A 17,286-nucleotide genomic window follows, 5' to 3' on the forward strand; every position below is an offset into this window, starting at 1 on the left:
TCTGTGCATGCTGCTAACCCTTTATCCCCACCCTTTCCCCCCGTGGAGCACTAAATCTGTGTAGCTCTGAGCTGACCACCAGTGTGGCCCAGAAACATCACCTCCTCCCTTTCTGTGTCATCTGGGTACTGATTCTCAGTAATGGCTGGGGAGCCACTGTGTGGAAGCTACTGTCCAGGCTGCTTTTAGAGCCCCCGGGACCACAGTTTGGTGTCTATGGGCTCAGGGTGGCCTGAACAACCAGCTGTCTGCTGCCGGAAAGTCCCTTGGCCAAAAAATATATCTCTTACTGGCCTGTGGTAAATGCCTGAAATTCCACCATTAGCAATGCATTCCTTTGGTTATGCCATGCCATTCTCAGGCCACAATTTTCAAGTGAAAATGCCCCTTAGGAGAGTAACACGTGAAGACTCTGACACATGATGAATGAGTGTTTCAGATTGTTCCTGAGAAAGGAGGTGAACATTGGCTGCCTCGCTGGTGGGAGTGTGGCTGGGGGCAGGAGAGACATATGGAAGAAGAGCTGGGGGCATGGAGAGCTGAGGGCGAAGTTAGACAGCTGGGCCATTATGACACTTTTAAAACGTGGCATTAATTTTTGACACCCTTCCAACGAGAGGTGGGGTTTTGGCCTCTCCCCTTGAATCTGGGTGGGCTTGTGACTGCTTCAACCAAAAGAGGATGCCCAAGGCACCCAATGTAACCTCTGAGCCTCTCTGGTCATCAAAGGCCACGCAGCTTCCTCCTGGTTCTCTGGAACACGCTTTTGGGGCCCTGGGTTGTCGTGTGAGAAGTCCAACTACTCTGAGACTCCGTGCTGGAAAGACTACTCTGGAAGACAGTGCTAACTGAGCCTGGCCTGCCAACCGCCCTTGCCAAGGTTCGAAATAGGTGAGTGAAGCCTCCAGAACAATCCACCTGCCAGCTGAGTACCGCTGAGAGACCTCCCTCAATGCCTCGAGGGGCAGAAGAGTTGTACAGTCCAACTCTGCCCGAATTCCTGATCTATAAAATTGTAAAATACAATAAAACCGTTGTCTAAAGCCACTCGGGATTGGGGTAGTTTATTATGCAGAAAAAGAACTCGAACAACCTTGTGCCCGGAACTGGTCTGCTAGGGTCAGATAGAGAAGTTTCTGGGAATTGTGGGGGCAGGAAGCTGCACTCTCAGCCGGAGCAGGCTGATCCGTCAGAAACCCACTACCTCAAGTCCCCAGAAAGAATGCCCAGCCCCCACCTGCAACCTGCCCCTCTGGCCCACACTGGTGCCTTGTGCCGCTACCCCGCAGGAGCCTCCGCAAGTGCAGGGTAGGAGAGGAAGATGTTGGCGGGTCCTGCTTCCTTCCTTGGCAGACAAGGACACTGAGCTTCTGAGATGCAAGGCAACTTGCGATCCACCTGGGGTCCAGGACAGGACCCGGTTTCCAGCTCTGCAGACCCCTGGAGGGGCAGTGTGAGGCTTTGTGCAAGAAGCTCGGACGTGGGCTCAGAAGCCAGAGGGGCGTGGGTTCAAGACCTGGCTTCTTTGCCTCTCGGTTTTGTTGGCTTGGGTCGAATGACTCAGACAACAGGCAGATCCCATTCAAGGGGTACTGTGAGAGTTACATGAGATGGCATATGGGACAGCCCTGGCACATACAAGAGTCACCTGTCCTTCTGTTACTGAAACCAAAGTGGGTTCCCTCCTGGCGAGTTAAATCAGCCTCTCCACCAGAAGTAGTTGTCTCACAAAGTAAAGTATATTTGCGGCAAATGGGAGCCCATGAGGAACCATTTCCAGAGTCACGGTGGCCCCAAACAAAGGGAAGCAGGGCCCTTTTATTTTGGCTGGGAATGAATATTCAAAAGGAGAGGTGGGTATTCGCTTGCGCAGGCTCAGTTGGAAAACATGCTTCCACACACACTGCAGGTGATGGTAATGAGGCCTAAGCTCCTCCTGGAGAGTTCTTAGCATGAAAATGAGGCAAAGGGCATAGGGTAGGCTCTCGTGGTGAGGCCTGGTCTGGTTCAGGAGGTTGGTGATTGCATTCCTTAACATAACAAAAGGAAACGAAACAATTTGGAAAAATAGCTAAAATATCCGGATCTACGCTTGAGTTCCTCGGGGTAGCTAGTCGCGACGCTTTCCTACTCCATGGCCCTTCCACATCACCGGTGACACAGGACCCCCCGGGGGAGCGCCCTCCCAGGCTCCTTCTCCTGCACGTCCTCTCTTTCCCGCCGTCACTGTGGTGGGGCGGTGGAATGAAGACGCCTCTGGGGGACGCAGGCAAGGAGGCTGAGGTGTCCAGGCCACACCCTTGTGAGTGTTCCCTGGGATCCACGAGCCTCTCCTTGCTCATCCCCCAGTGCAGACAGGCTCCCTCCAAGGGCCCTCTTCTCAGGAGAGAGCCACGGGCCACAGGCCTCTGATTTGCAGAAGCAGCAGGTTGTTTCCGGCCTCAGGTTTTCCATTTCTTCTCTGGGCGACCTCTGAAACAAAGCTGTCATATGGGTCTAGGACAGGAAATCAAGTAAAGCAATCAAAAGTCCTCTAAACCCACTTCTTGATAAGGAATCTGGGGATCCAGATCCCGACTTGGTCTGTGAGAGGATGGAGGGGTGGAGGGAGCGAGCAGGGGCCTGAACCGTGGGGAAGGCTCTCTCTCCCCAGCCTGCCAGATGCCACTCCGCCCCAGGCCCAGCCCAGGGGCATCAGTAGCACGAGGCAGCAGGAGACACTTTCTGGGCTGGGCTGGGCAGGACAGGGCAGAGTTGGGTGGGCCCACCCCGGAGGCCTCCAGTCATCAAGAAATCTTTTCACTCACAGATGGGTAAATTCTGTTAACATACTGTTGCTGTTCTGGAAAGAGACTGTTCAGAAGGGAGAGAGGGTGGAGTTGGGAGTTTAAAAAAAATAAGGTGACTTTGATGGACATGAACAGAACACCTTTTTTCTTCTGTGTAAGTGGTAGCCACCAGGTCAGTTTACACTCCCCCTGGTGTGTTTTCCAGACTCTCCCTTCCCTTGCCTCCTCAAATCCCTCCCTTTAAAGCTGACCTAGTTTGGGTTCCCTCAGCAGCAGACTTCTGAGACCAAAACTTGAGCATAGCTGGTTTTTTGGGGAGGAAACACAGTGGAGTAGGGGAGGCAAGAGGGGGAAGGGAGCGAAGCGCTATCAAGAAAGAGGGGCCACAGGGCCACCACGCCTGCCTGAGCGATTCTCTTCTGACTCCTGTGTCTCCAGCTGCGAGCCTGGCCTGCGTGCAGGTGGCGATCAAGCCCCGGGGCGGAGGTCACCCGAGCTCACAGTCACTCCGCTGCGCACACAGAAACTGGGAGTGCCGGGGACATCTGGGCCGGGCGACAACCCCTGTGTCTGCTGCAGGTTCTCTCCCTTCAGACCTGCCTCCCGGCCTCGTCCCTCGGCTCTTCATTCACACATGATCAGCTGAGGATTTCCTTGCCACCATCTCTACAGCCATTTCTCCGGAACCTCAAATTGAGCAAATGTTGCCATAATCCTGCAGATTCCCCTCTGAGGTCCTGAGAAGAAAGGAGCGGGATCAGCCCACCCTGCCTTGGAGAAGGGCAGAAACCGCCTCGGAGAGGGGCAGACGGTTCCATCCTGCGTGTGGACAGGACTCCCCTCTCTCCCCCGTTCCGCCCTTTAGAGACAGGCTCTGTCCTCAAGCTGCCCTTGGCTGTCTTTCCAGAATGGCCCCGCACGCCCCAGAGCCCGAGGGTGGGCTTGGCACTCCCTCGGCTTTCGCTTTGGCGGGCCCCAGGCCTCAGCCCCCTTTGCTAAGCCCCCATGCTCGGTGGAGCTGGGCCCAGCTGGTAGTGCTGCGGCCAAGCCTGGACACGGAGCGCGAGATTTGTTTCCACTTTCCGTTTCCAAGGCTCCTGCTCTCCCGGGAGCGGGAGGTGCTGGGGAAGCTGTAATTTGCTAAACAGGCATTAATCTTCACATCAATCCCGAGAGGCAGGTAGAGCTTCTCAGTCAAAACACACGGGGCTGTGATGAGACGAGGCTGGCAGGGTGACGCGCAGGGACATGGCCTTCCCCCGCCGGGCCCTGGCTTCCCCGGCAGAGCCGCTGCACCTCGCCCCTGGGCTGTGGCCCACAGAGAACGTTCTCCTTGCAGAAGGGCAGGAGCGGCAGGCGTCAGTCTCGCTCTAGCCCTCCCCTCTTGGACAGGGTCGAGAGAAAGTGGCGTGGCCTTGGAGGAAGACAGAACTGGGTTTGAATCTTGCTCTGTCACTTTTTTCCACTCAATAAATATTAATGAGTTCCTATTATATTCCTGGCACTTTTCAGTTCTGGGAATACAGTGATAAACGTTGGGGTTTCAGGAGGGTCAATTAATAACACTCCTTTCTCCTCCTGACCAATTGAGAAATAGACATGGAAGTCCAAAACGTCTTTTATTACAGAAAAGGATATATTCGCGGATGTGGCTCGAAATCTGTCACAATTGTCTTGCTGACACTGGCCCAGCGTCGATCTGACCCACTCAGCTACATGCAGAACCGAAGACCCCTGGGAGCTGAGATGACGTGCTTTTTCTGGGGCGGCTGCTTTCCAAAGGGGACCCAGAAGGGGCTAAGCCCGCTGGGCCTGGATTCTTTGCCCCAACTCGTCAATCAGATAAGTCACTTGTTTTATCTGGGTCCCCCGAAGGTAGCCCCTGAGATCAGGGTGTGAGCGCAAGTGGAGTACTTGGGAGGGGACCCCAGGAAACATGGGGAGGGTATGTGGCCAAGGGCCAAGAGTCACAGAGCCTGGCGCGTGCTAGGTGCTCTGTAAACGGTCATTCTCACTCGCCCCTCATTTTGCAGGCAGGTATGGATGACCCCAGAATGTGGCAGTTCGGCTGCCTCACCATCCCGATGCTTGGGGAGTGGGGGCAGGGACAGGTGATATTAATGGTAATGGAGATGCTGGCAGTTGGACTCTCCCAGCCCTGACCAACAGTGACATGGCAAAGATGAAGGTGGGAAGAACAAAGGGGAGGTGATCAGAAGGAAGCAGCAGCCCTTGTGTGTGACTCGAGGGGGAAAGAGAATTACTGAATGACTCTCAAGGACTCTATGTTCCAGTCTCCACCTCTCATTCCTAGGCCTAAAGCGTTCTGACTGTGGCCCCAAATTAATCTTCCCTCGACACCGGAGATTTCATAGTGTGGATGGGCACACACGTGCATACACAAATACACACCTGCAAACAAATACATAGACACACACATTCCCCACAACACATCCCCCACATTCACAACACGTGCCCACACATAGACACACACGCACACACTCATGCACACACATATTCATTCATCCACACATACTCACCTTTTCTGCTGGTTTCTGTGATCCGATCAGGCAGGAAATGTCTCAAAGGGCAGCCCTGGGGATGTGACCTCTTCAACAGGAATTGGCCCCTGTCTGTGAGAAGTCTGTACCCTCCCTTCTGCCCACACCGCCCGCCCTCTCAGCCCCCAAGAGCTAGGCAGGAGATAGGCTCCGTGCTGGTTTCTGCCACTTCTCCCACAATCACGCATCTCGGGAGGCGTCCGAAGTGAGGGGCTTTCCCCTAGAACATGAGCTAGAGGCCCAGTGGCTGCGGCAAGTGCCCTCCCCCGGGTCAGGGGCTCTCTCCACGCAAGGGAAAGGCGAGAACAAGGCTCTGGGCCAGGCCTCTTCTGGGCAGGGCTATGCTCCGGGCTCCAGGCCAGTGCTGACCAATTGGGTTGGCAATTCCTCATAGGACACTCAGAGGCAAACGTGTCTGCCCATCAGACATGGCCCGGGCCACTCCTGGTCATTGCTCCTAGCCAGTGGCTGTGGCTTCAGCATGGGCACATAGTGCCCGGCACACATCTGGCCTTACCCAATGGGCAGGTCAGCTTTGCTCAGAAAGGACCTGCAGCCTTTATTACCAATTTGGCTTCAGCCTCGAAATGGGCGTTCTAGGGCTGGCAGTTCCGTGGATGGCCAAAGGCCAAGGGGAAAGAGACAGATCGTGGTCCTTGAGAGAAAGGGAGGCAAAGGAGCCTTGCTTTCAGGACCACACACGCTGGTGTCTCATCGTAGGTGAGGATAGAAGGGGCTGTTTTTTCTAGATTCTACTGTTCCAGGTTTCCTCCTCTTGGACGGCTGCAGTGGGGGAGCACCCTGGGTTTTTCAGGCTGGCACTGGGTGGAGAGTAGAGATGGAGTCTAGAACATGCCAGGTTGGGCCACCTCGATGATACTGTCCATTAGCCCAGCAGAAGGAGAAGCCACCAGCCTGTGCACTGGCCCAATACCCAGCTACCTCCCAGCGCAGGGGTCTGCTCTATTTGTTGCATTAAACTCACTCCCAGGGAGGCCTCTCCATCCATTAAAACGAATTTACAGTCTGGGGACTGACCTCAAATTAGAAACAAGAAGATCAAAGCTTTTTGAGTTCTGTTGGTTAGTCCCATCAGCAAAAAGCTCCCAAAAGGCGTAGAAAGCGAGCTTAGTTTTGCTGGCAGAGCATTAGGGTCAAAGTCAGGAACTGCTCTGGGCCGGGAATCAGCCTGAGAATAAACCACGAGTAGTCTCACCGGGAGCTCCAGTGGGGGCTCCTCACGGGGACCACGAAAAGCTGAGACACGCCATCTGTTTGGCTCCTGCGTCTACAATAGGTACTGTGGGCTGGGTCAGGCTGGTGGCGAGTTGACGGGTCTCCAGGAGTAGCCCTCAATCAGGGACTGAAGGGAGTTGGGGGATATACCTGGGGGGATAACTCTGAGGCGTGAGGTCCTCACTGTCCCCTCATAGTCCCCAGTAGGATTGCGCTCCAAGTGCCCGCAGTGCGGACCTGCTCAATGACGTTTCCTTTATCGACTGCATCCCATCCCTGGCCTCCAGCCCGTGCTCAGCCAGGAAGCTCTGCTTCTGGGAGCTGGCTGTCAGCTGAAGCAAAGGGCTAGCTGATCCATGGCTCTCGTCCTCCCACCGATTGGCCTGGGCTTGTTCTCGTGTGGCCGAAGATTCCAAGAGCAGCAAGCGCACAAGCACCGTGTGAGCGCTTTTTAAGCCTTGGCTTACCTTAGGTTTGCAACTCGCCAAAGCAAGTGAATGACCAAGTTCAAGGTTAGCATAGGAGGGCGCTGCCAAAGGGCAGGGAAGAATTTGGGGCCAATTTTGCAATCTACCACCCAGGCTAGCGAGAAGGGTCTACTGACAGTCTTCCCCAAGCCACATGTCTGAGCAGGCTGTGGGCTTACGCAGGACAGGGTCCTGTCACACTTACGTTCCCCAGCCCCAGATCAGAGCCCCGGACGGCCACGTAGAAGAGAGCCTTGCCGAGAACACATCCCTTCCGGCAGCGAGGTGGGAGTGAGAAGGCTTAAGCCTCATCCTGAGTCTCGAAAGCCCTCTGAGGCCTGGGGGCCTCATCGGGTGTCCTTATTCCAGATCAGGGACACCTAGGGCTTGTGCGACAGATGATTACTTTCACCTCTCTCTTTTGAAAAATGGCCCATGTTTAAGGATTCATAAAACTTAGGGAATGCATCACTGAGCCTATAACGCCGTGAGAGCCCCATGTAGAGAGCGACTTAAAAAGAAGATTCATCAAACTAATTACTTCTCCCCCACCCCTGCCCCCACCCCGCCCCTCCTTCCGCTTGGCCTGCTCAGAAAGATGTACAGCCTCACCGGCTGCGCTGCTTCGAAGCCAAACTCCCGGGCCCGTTTGTGTGGGAAGGGCAGTGAAACACCCTGGGCCTCAATCTTTCTCCGGCTTTCTGGGCAGACAAGAGTTTTTCCTGCTGATTCATCTATTCCAGAGGCGGAGGCAAGGCCAGGGCACCTAAGGAGTGCGGGGAGGGAGGGGAAGGAAATATTGGGACGCGGGAAGGCTCTCTGTCATCCGTGTCCCTGAGGCAGATTCTGCACATCCCCGGACAAGGCTTCCCGCCGCATCCCCCGGGCCCATCTCTGGGTTCACCCGCAGCCTCGGTAGACAGTGCCTGAGCCTGCTGACCACCTCCCATCTCAGGTGCCTGCCTCTCCCCTTCTGCTTCCCTGCCTGGGGCTTTCTGTGGACACATGGGAGCTTGCTGGGTAGAGGGAAAGGCCCAGTGCTAGGGTTTGACACCACCAGGGTCAACCCCAGCCAGCGAGGGATGAGAGTCTGTGGATCAATACTTTAGCTTCACATCTGTAGTGGGTTGAGTGGTGACCCCCAAAAGATATGTCTACCCGGAAACTGTGAACATGACCTTATTTAGAAAAAGGGTCTTTGTAGACATAATCAAATTAACGATCTCAAGATGAGATTGTGGGGGATCAGAATTCGCCACCCCAAAATGTGGCTTGATTATTTTTTTATGTTTTTGAGGAAGATTAGCCCTGAGCTAACATCTGCTGCCAATCCTCCTCTTTTTGCTGAGGAAGACTGGCCCTGAGCTAACATCCGTGCCCATCTTCCCCTGCTTCATATGTGGGACGCCTGCCACAGCTTGGTTTACAAGTGGTGCCATGTCCACACCCGGGATCCGAACCGGTGAACCCCGGGCCACTGAAGCAGAACGTGCACACTCAACTGCTGCACCACCAGGCCAGCCCTTATTTTTAAGAACAAAAGACTCTGAAAGAAACTTTGACCTTCCCCCCTAACTGCCTAAAAGAATTTAAGGAAGAAGCTAATACCATAAGATAACTATAGGATCATATGAACCAGGTGCGATAGATAGGGAGGACCTACCACGGGCCTTTTAATCAAAGTCCTCCCCATGTCTCACTGTCTTTACAAGGCATGGCAAACATTTGTTTACCAAACATTTGCTTTTCCATCTCCATGTAAATTGCCTTCCTCCCCTTTGAAGTCCCAAACCACTACCCCCAACATCCTCCTTTCTCTTTAACTAAAGATGGTATTTAAGGTGGTGGCTTCAGCCATTTTGGTGAGTTATTCAGTTTTCCTGGGTTTCTCCTATGTGTACATGTTATTAAATTTGTTTGATTGTCTCCTGTTACTCTGCCTCATGCCAATTTAATTCTCAGGCCAACCAGAAGGGCCTAGAGGGTGTAGGAATAGATCCCTACAAGATCATCCTGGATTATCCAAGTGGACCCTAAATCCAATGACAAATGTCCTTACAAGAGAAGAGAAGGGGAGAAGACACACAGAGGAGAAGGTGACATGAAGATGGAGGCAGAGATTGAAATGATGTGTCTACAAGCCAAGGAACACTGAGGATTGTCAACAGTCACCAGAAGCGTGGAAAGAGGCCTGGAACACATTCTCCCCGAAAACCTCCAGAAGGAAGCAACCCTGCTGACACTTTGATTTCAGATATCCGGCCTCCAGAACTCTGAGGGAATACATTTCTGTTGTAAGCCCCCAGTTTGTGGTACTTTGTTATGGCAGCCCTAGGACACTAACACAGCTACCCTCAGCGGGACGATTCTGAGATGTGTTCAAAACAGTTTCTAAGAGGGTCCCCAACGAGACCGAGCCCCATTGCCCACAGGAGCAACCAGTTCACGTATATACCTTTAGTGGCTTTTCCCACTTCCCTGTCTCACTTCCCCACTGCCCTACTGGGGTTTCCTGGGATCACCTCCAAGTAAACCACATGTACCTAATTTGTTGTCTGCTTTTGGGAGCACCCAAACTAAGGGCACACTGTTCCATACCACCCATTCCTTCATTAATTCATTCCATCATCATTTGTAAGGGAGGTGGTGCAGAAAGTGGCTGTATTAGACCAAATAATGGGCTCCCCAAAGATACCAGCATCTGAATTCTCGGAACTTGCAAGTGGCAACTTACATGGCAAAAGGGACTTTGCAGATATGATGACGTTAAGGACCTTGAGACGGGGAGATCATCCTAGCTTCTCTCCATGGATCTGATGTAATCACAAGTGTCCTTCTAAGAGGGAGGCAGGAGGTCAGGGGAGGTCACGCGACCGCAGAAGCAGAGATTGGAGTAATGCAGCCACAAGTCAAGGAATACTGGCAGCCTCTAGAAGCCAGAAGGGGCAAAGAATAGATTTTCCTTTGGAGCCTCCAGAAGGAACTAGCTCTGCCAACACCTTGATTATAGCCCCAGAAGACTCCTTTTGAACTTTTGACCTCCAGAACTGTCAGATGACAAATGTGTATTGTTTTATGTTGCTACATTTGTGGTAATTTGTTACAGCAGCGATAGGAAACATACAGTGGTTAAGAATACAAGTGTTGGGGGGGCTGGCCCCGTGGCCGAGTGGTTACGTTCGCGCGCTCCGCTGCAGGCAGCCCAGTGTTTTGTCGGTTCAAATCCTGGGCGCGGACATGGCACTGCTCGTCAGACCACGCTGAGGCGGCGTCCCACATGCCACAACTAGAGGAACCCACAGCAAAGAATACACAACTATGTACCGGGGGGCTTTGGGGAGAAAAAGGAAAAAATAAAATCTTTAAAAAAAAAAAAAAGAATACAAGTGTTGGGATTGGGCAAAACCAGGTGGAAGTCTAAGCTCTGCCACTCACTGCTGTGGACCCTGGGCAAATGACTTACCCTCTCTAAGCCTCAGTTTCCTCAGTTATCAAAAGAGGAGAGTCATAGGCATAGGTTCCCGACGTTGCTGTTGTGTGGACCAGAGGAGGTAGGATGGGGGTAAGCAGTCAAGTCATGGCAGTGCTGATAATTCATCGAACATTTATTATTAGCCAGTCACTGTGCTCCACTTGTTGGACTACAAGGTCAAATAAGACACAACCCCCCTGGGGCCAGCTCCGTGGCGGAGTGGTTAAGTTCGAGCACTCCGCTGCGGCGGCCCAGGGTTCGGATCCTGGGTGCAGACATGGCACTGCTCGTCAGGCCACATTGAAGCGGTGTCCCACATCCCACAACTAGAAGGACCTGCAACTAAGATATACAACTGTTGATGAAAATAATCCATAACCAATCTATAAATGAAAATTTGGGTGAGTTTATTCTGAGCTGAAATCTGAGGACCATGGCCCGGGGCCTTTCTTCCCAAAGGAAGAAATGGCACCGAAGACGTGGGGTGCACAGAGTAGTTATATACCCCCAAACAGGGTGTTTCACGTATGATTGAAACGTCCCTCCCACAATAGTCACAAGATTGCCCTGTCGGCACAGCACTTGATGGACACAGCAGGTAGTGGGTCTGCTATCTTGGTGGGCGTAGCAGGAGGCAAGTCTATTGTCTGGAGCTGGGCGGTCACAGGCCGAGCACAGCAATCAGTTTCTAGCCTAAGGAAAGATACTTAATCCTTAAAGAGATGCCAACGTTGGGAGGGGGAGGGAAGTTGCACCTTTATCTCAAGGGCCTTTGCTCTTGCCATAGGGAATCTCTAAAGCAGATATGCAATACATGCTCAATGGCCTCGGTCAGGCCCTTTTGGAAAGACAAGGTCAGGCCGAATTAGGTTTATACCAAATGGCTTCCTCATATTCTCCAATATATCCTATTGCTTGCCATTTTTATTTGTCACAACTGTGTACAGGGGGGGTTTGGGGAGATAAAGCAGAAAAAAAAAAGGACACAACCCCTGCCTTTGGTAAATAAAATGCAATTCTGGTCTTTAAAGAGACCGTAGCTTGGAAGCACGGATGAGACTATCAACGCCTGTGAAAAGGGGATTCCTGATCCACTGCTTAAGATGGGACCAAGGTGCTCCTCGAGCTCTCGGGCCACAGCAGTCAGGGCCTGGGAACTGCAGCTCCCCCACATTCCCCTCTTGACACAAAGGTTCAGTAGTCATAGTAACAGTAATAGAGTTGTAATAGCAGTGGTAATTGTTGTCATAATTACTACCGTCACAGCTCTGGCATCATATTGCCCCAGCCCTTGGGCTCCATCGTGCTGGTGGATGCTCGTTCTCTTACCTTGGAAGCTCTCCTCATTGTCCTGGAGTCACTCAGAATGGCAGCTATTTGGGGTTCCTGAACCCAATTCCACTGTGTGTGTCGGGGGAGGGGAGCCCCTACACCAACAATAAGCCGTGCTCCAGATACCAGCCGGGTGTACTACCATGCAGCTCAATCCTGACACTATCTATGTGGAGATAGCATCACATCCCACAGGTGAAGGGCTCCGGCCTACAAGACTCTCCCTCCACCCCAACTTCAGACGCCAGTCGCAAGCCCAGGTTGTTACCTGTGCTTCTGACCAACCGTCTATAAATCAAAGGTCCCAACAACTCCCTTCTTCCTTGGGTTCAACTAATTTGCTAGAGCGACTCACAGAACTTAAGAAATATCTTACTCATTAGATCACCAGTCTATTACAAAAGGATATGAGTGAGGAACAGCCAGACGGAAGAGATGCACAGGGCAAGGTGTGGGGACAGGGCGAGGAGCTGCCGCGTCCTCTCAGGGCACACCACTCTCCCTGCATCTCCATTAAATCATTGGCCATCAGTGATTGATTCAACCTCCAGCCTCTCTTCTCTCCCCCAGAGGCCAGGGGGTGGGACCGAAAATTCCAACTCTGTAATCACATGGTTGGTTCCCTTGGCTACCAGCCCCCATCCTTTGGTGACCTAAGGGCTTTCCAAAAGTCACCTCATTAACACAACAAAAGATACCTTTATCGCCCTTATCACAGGAAATTCCAAGGGTTTCTGGAGCTCAGTGCTAGGAACTGGTCCAAGACCAAATATACATTTCTCATTATAAATCACAATATCACAGCAGCCATGTGCACTGCAAGGTCTGGGCTCCCTAGAGCCCTAGCAGGTCTGCTTCAGCTGGGGCAAGTCCTCTGTGTCGCATGCGGAGAACATAGAAGGTTCCAGACGGACCTTAGAACTTCTCCTTCTTTCTCCTCCTTCCTTCTCTGGTCAGACACCCACCTCCTCCCCACCCAGTGAGTCTGTGACGTGGCCCCTTGGAGAGGGAGGGCTTGGAAACTACATGGTACATACACAGTGACGCTTGCCTTTGGCAAATGAAATGCAGTTGCCGCCTTAAGAGAGAGCTCAGCCTAGAAGCAGGAGTAAGACAACTGCACCAACGTCTGTGAAAAGGGGATCCCGAGCCACAGGCCAGAGGGACCCCTTCTGTCTGGAATCAGGGAAGGCTCTGTGGAGGAAGTGGCATTAACACTGGGGTCCTGCAGGGATGGAGGCAGGGGATTCCGGCAACAAATCACAGGAACAGAGGTGGAGGTGGGAAGAGATTTACAGTGTCCTGGAGAGGAGGGTCCCAGGTGACTTCCCCTGTGTCTGGGAGTTCCTCCAAGCCCATCCCCAGTCCTGGCCTCACATGCCCAAAGCCTTGGCCAGGCTCCACCATGGCTGCAGGGATCCTCCACAGGCTATCGGCCCAGACAGGCACGTGGCAGGGCTGGGGGCCAGGGGTTGGGGAGCCCCTCAGGCAGCCATCTCCATTTCGTCTGGGCTCGTCTGGCTTGCATGGGCCAGCCACAGAGGTCTTCAGGAGGGGGAGACGATGACTGGAGGACAGAGAAGAGACTGGAAGCGCTGCCCGTGCCCTCTTCCCTTCATCCCTGGCAGGAAGGTAAACCTGCTCAAGCTTTCTGGAGGGCAATTTGGCCATGGGTCAAAAGCTTTCAAATCGACCCAGCAATTGTCAAAAGTGGTCACAGTGGAATACCTGACATGGGGGAGCTCACCCCAGTGTAGTTTATAATAGTGAAAACTTGCCAACAACCTAAATGAACTACAGGAGGTACGTTTAATAAATGATAATGTTTTCATACAATAGAACACTGGGCAACCATTAAAAAACTCAACATAGGGGCCAGCCCTGGGACATAGTGGTTAAGGTCAGCACACTCTGCTTTGGTGGCCCAGGTCCACAGGTATAGATCCCAGGCACAGACCTATACCACTGTCAGCCATGCTGTGGTGGTGTCCCACATACAAAAGAGAGAAAGATTGTTAGCTCAGGGCCAATCTTCCTCAGCAAAAAAAAAGCTCAATGTAGATGTATTTTTTATTTAGGAAAATACTCATGATCCATTGTTAAGTGAATAAAGCAGTTTCTGAATTAGTTCATATGGCATATTCTAATTTGGTTTAAGTAAACAGGTTCATATGTATATATGTGCAGAGTGAAAGCTCGACACAGTGTACACCATCATGTGTTAACAATGGCTACCTCTGGGGAGGTGGGACTTTGCACGGTTTCAATTTTCACCATGTCGTTCATCTATGTTGTTGGTTTGTGGGGTTTTTTTAATTTAAAAAATATAGTTAACATGTACTACTTAGGTCATTTTAAAAGGCAAGGGTTTCTTTACCTGTATTTCCTCACCCGTAATAGTATTTGGATTCTTCTATCTGGACCCACGTGAGCTCCCCTGGGGGAAATGCCCACAGTGGGGACCCTGAGAGTCCCGGGTTGACAGGTGTTTCATCAGGATGGCCCACAGCGGCCATGAGACAGAATGGCAGCTACAGTGAAAGAGCGTCGCAGTGGTCACTGCTGTCTGGGGCAAGGCCAGGCCATAAAGTCAGAGGGAGGCCCGAGGGCAGAAGGCCGAGGCTGGAAGGAAGGGTTGGGACAGGGACTCCGGGGCTGTGACCAGCAGTGAGGGCCAGAGGTCTCCATCATCGTGCCCAGTTGGTGCTGGGGAGCTGGGGCCTTATAGCAGCCGCGTGGGCCCGAGCACAAAGAGCTGCTCGGGGCTGTTTGAGCTTGGCACCCTCTGGAAGCACAAAGTGAGAAAGAAGGAGTTAACATCCAGAATCTTCCGGTGGAAGCTGCTCAGAGCTTGGAGCCGCATTTGTGAAAAATGGGCTCAATTTGATATTTGGAGAGCAATGAAATTGAAATCATTTCAAATTTTAAATGCCCAACATATTGAGACCCACCCTCTGATAGATCTTCCAAATCGGTTTGCAAGCTCTCCATGCCTCACTCCAGGAGGGGCTTCACTTCTTTGCCAAAAATCTTCCTCTCCTTGAGTCAGAAAACAAGAGGCTCGGGGTTGGCGAGTCTCCCGGAGCCCGAGCCCTGGGTGTGCCACCAAGCGCCTTCTGCGCAGGGCTGGAGGAGGAGTGTGGCTTTCATCCTCTCCTAGGTAATGAATTTCACCTAATGGGGCTGTCTAAGTGCCCAGATACCACGGTGATAGGCACCCCATAAACACAGAGATACACAGGTAGAGAGATATATGGAGGCAAGCATAATTTGCTTCTAAGTGCCTTTTCACTGGTATAAATAAAGCAAGAAAATAAAGTTGTTGGAGGCATTTGCAATACTAATGTAAGGAGGAAATTAAGCGCTAATTATAGCTTTAAGGATAAATGAGAAGGCCCAAGCAGTTTGTGCACGTGTGTGCGTGTATGTGCATGCATGTTGGGGGGGGTGGGGAGAGGGTAGGGGTGAGAGAGGTGAGAGGAGGCACTGGGGCCCATCTAGCAGCAATCACATCCTAGGAGGTCATCTGTGAAAGGTTCGCCCGCAGCTTCCTGCCTCGCCAGAAGGCACTCTCTGGCCCAGGGGCATGCTTGGGTTGGGTTGCGGGGCAAGGGGGCAGGCTGGGTGTTAATGCCCCAGGAATGCAGGAGCAACCCTGGACCAGTGAGGAACGGGAGTCGAAGGTACCCACCCCAGCTTCCTGGCCTCTCCGTCTTAAAAGGATGCTTCCAGTGTCTTCTGCATGGTCCCTCAGAGGACTTCCCGCAGAGCGGGGCCCCAGTTACCCAAGGGACGATCCACCCATTGACAGACCTTAATTGGCTTTGCCCACTTCCCTTTCTCGCTTCCCCAACCCTGTCACTGTGCTTCCTGTGATCGCCCTCCCAAATAACAGCCTACCCCTACATCTTTGCCTCAGGGCCCCTCTGCTTTGAGGGGAACTCAAAGCAACACAGGCGGTTTTGTGCCAGTTGACCAGGGAGTGTGTCGGGAGGCACTGCCTGAAGCCTGCGTTCAGGAGGCAGCGGCACAGGCCCGCTCTCAGAAGGGCCCTTTGCGTGCTTTACTGCTCTATTGTCTCCATCTTGAAATTCTTAATGATTTTATCTTTGAACCTGTGTTTCATAAGTGACATCAGGTGGGACAATGGAGCATGCTTTTGTGAGCAGCACAGATAACCCGGGGTGGCAGCCCGGGCTTGCAGACAGCGCAGCCCCAAGGACTCCCTAGCAACTCCGGGTACACAGGCATGCCTCAGGGTAGTCCCCGGCGCCACAGAGCCCCAAGGCCCAGATTGATGGTGGCAATGGCTGTGGCAGAAGAGGGAAGAGAAGCTCCTCCGCGAGGCGTTAGCACTGGGACCACGGCGGGAAGCCAGCTTGCCCGTCAGTGCACAGACCCCACCCCTGCGGTGTCTGCACAAATATAACTCTCCGGCGTGAGCGCCAGACAGGAACTGCCAGAGCTCAGCCAGTAAACTTTGTCAATAAATTATTTAAAAACAAAAGCATACAAATGGGTGTTGCAATACAGCATATCAGGGAGTTGTTAGAATCTCGGGTTTTGAAAACCACTGCAACATTGCAGGACCAATATCTACAGGCTTAGAAATAGAAATGAAACTTAAAGATCGTCCAATTCTGCAGAAAAGAACACTGTTTTCCTCGGAAGTTTCAGATGAGCCAATTATTAGCAAAGAGAACTTTTAAGTTAATTTTTCCTTGTAATCGAAGACACAATAGTAAAATGCATAAACAGGCAGTTTGAATTACATATAAATCATGGAGCCACTTTCAGTTTCTTCTGTGACCTCCACGAGTTACAGGAAATATCAGAGCAAATATTAAAATGCCTTTATATAAATTTATATTCAAAATTGAATTCAGGGGCCGGGTCGGCCCCATGGCCGAGTGGTTAAGTTCACGCACTCTGCTTCGGCGGCCCAGGGTTTCACCGGTTCGGATCCTGGGTGCGGACATGGCACCGCTCATCAAGCCAGCTGAGGCGGCGTCCCACATGCCACAACTAGAAGGACCCACAACTAAAATACACAACTGTGTACTGGGGGGCTTTGGGGAGAAGAAGAAGGAAAAAAAAAAGAAGATTGGCAACAGATGTTAGCTCAGGGGCCAATCTCAAAAAAATAAATAAAATAAAATTGAATTCAGACTTACATGAAACTGATTTGTGTAGAGTTAAATTTTTTTAGAATAAATGTTCCGGGGCTGGCCCCATGGCCTACTGGTTAAGTTCAGCACACTCTGCTTCAGCGGCCCTGGTTCACAGGTTCAGATCCCGAGCACGGACATACACCACTTATTGGCAGCCATGCTGTGGCAGCAACCCACATACAAAATAGAGGAAGATTGGCACAGATGTTAGCTCAGTGACAATCTTCCTCAGCAAAAAAAAAAGAAACAATGTTCCAT

The 17,286-nt window shown here is 52.1% G+C and overlaps 1 long non-coding RNA gene across 1 annotated transcript; it reads right to left on the reverse strand.

The window, feature by feature from the left end:
- Window positions 1–1,044: 1,044 nt before the first annotated feature.
- On the reverse strand, window positions 1,045–5,640 carry LOC139080919 (uncharacterized). Its single transcript, XR_011535781.1, has 2 exons — window positions 5,330–5,640; window positions 1,045–3,526 (listed from the first exon to the last, which is right to left on the reverse strand). It is a non-coding gene; the product is annotated as an uncharacterized lncRNA (long non-coding RNA).
- Window positions 5,641–17,286: the final 11,646 nt, after the last annotated feature.

Source organism: Equus przewalskii, chromosome X (genome assembly GCF_037783145.1).
Source record: "Equus przewalskii isolate Varuska chromosome X, EquPr2, whole genome shotgun sequence".
Classification (NCBI taxonomy): Eukaryota; Metazoa; Chordata; class Mammalia; order Perissodactyla; family Equidae; genus Equus; species Equus przewalskii.